General features: G+C 48.0%; 1 protein-coding gene across 6 annotated transcripts in view; it reads right to left on the reverse strand.

Moving 5' to 3' along the window:
- Positions 1–1,730, reverse strand: part of SOX6 (SRY-box 6) — a 374,497-nt gene that overhangs the window by 367,604 nt on the left and 5,163 nt on the right. The gene's annotated exons all lie outside the window — the stretch shown is intronic.

The raw sequence follows: 1,730 nt of genomic DNA on the forward strand, positions 1-1,730 counted from the left end.
ATTACACGAGCGGGCAGAGCCGGTGCCCGCTCCTCCCCGGAGCAGGGCAAGCCGCAGAGGCACACTCATTAGCTCCCACTGATGATTCCTTTCAGGATCATGAATGGAACAATTGTCAAAAACTGCGGGAAAAAAAACAAGCCCCGAGACTATTATATACAGACACAGCTTGTGTGCGCGCATGTGACAGTTGCAGGCAACCCAGATTTGGCCATAAACTCTTCAGCATTATCCGAGATAAAACATCAAATTGCTTGTACGGTAAAAGAGGCTTCTTATCCCCAATCCAAAAAAATAAACAGCTTCGAAGGTAGTGGAACCCAGGAAAAGAATAAGCTCTCCACCAGACACACCTTGCCTCATTCGTATCCTGCAGCACCGCCTGTAAACAGCTGCTCTAGCTTGTTGCAACTGCCACTATTTTATTTTAAAAGAAGAATAACAGTAATAATAGTAAGTGAAATACTTCCTGAAAACTTACTTTGCATTTAGTTTAGGCACTATTCTTTTTTTCAGCTCGCAAAGGAAGCCGTTTTGTCCAGGTTAGGTATTGTCTACTTATGGATCAGCCTCTGGCTAAGGGTTTATTTTAATTTATGGCTTATGCATTCTTTTAAGGTCGATTTGCATGACCTCCGGCAAAGAGCTAAGGCAGCAAGAAATCCCAAGTCGACTGTTGCCACAAAGCGGCACGCATTTCCCCTTCCCCGGGTGTAAACAGAGCTCTCTGATGATGGACTGCCTTCTTCCCCCCTCCTTGTGTATCACAAATTAGGGTGCGATATCAATTTTAAAGTTTTCTGTATAACTTTATCCAAAGGCTCTGCTGGGAGGGATAAGGCGGCGGCGCAGCGCGGCGGCTCCTCGGGACAGCGCCGCGCCGTGGCCGAGCGCGGCACGGCCGCCGCCGCTCCCGCAGCTTTGTGTGCTCCCCGCAGCCGTCCCCGGCCAACTTCAAAGCACTCACCCACCTCAAACTTAGCGCAGAACCCACAAGCACCACTAAACTCCCTTCGCCTTTCTCCATCCCGCGTCTCTCGGGGTTATCCGCCAGGAGAAACCCACGCGAGCACTTCGGAGCAATGACAGCAGCGCTCCGCTCTCAAAGATTTATTTCGGATTTTATTTTTCCTCTCTTTCTCTCTTTCTCCCTCTCGTGTTAGTTCCTTACGTACAATATCTTCCCGCACCATGTGTTCGCCTGCCGTGGGTGATCTTAAAATACAACGCTGATCTGTCACTACATTTTAAAATAAACTCTACTCGGGAAGGATGAGAAAGTGTTGTGATTTCAAGGTACTGGGGTCCCTTAACGTCTCGGAAACCTCGGGATTCAAACAGCCCCGGAAACTCGCACGGGGACGAGACTATAACTACTTTTCCCTAAAGAAAAGGAAAAAAAAAAAAAAGAAGAAGAAGAAGAAGAAAAAAGAAACACAACACCCTCGTGATATAAAAGTAAATAATCGTGCAGGGGGAGGCGGGGGGAAGGGGTGAATTCAGCAATGTTAAAAGCTAAACAACAGATCTATCTCCGGACGCTGCTGCTTCACTCAATTGCAACTAATAACCCATTAAAGACAGCGCAGGGGGAACCGGATTCTCTCCTGCAAAGCGACATAAATCCAGCGAAAACCCATTAAACCACCGCCACCGCCACCAAGCCACGCAGCACTACACACCACAGCAAACAACAGGTATACAACACAATAGGGCTGGTTTTCCTGGTT

This window comes from Corvus brachyrhynchos, unplaced genomic scaffold (assembly GCF_000691975.1).
Source record: "Corvus brachyrhynchos isolate BGI_N302 unplaced genomic scaffold, ASM69197v1 scaffold62, whole genome shotgun sequence".
Lineage (NCBI taxonomy): Eukaryota > Metazoa > Chordata > Aves > Passeriformes > Corvidae > Corvus > Corvus brachyrhynchos.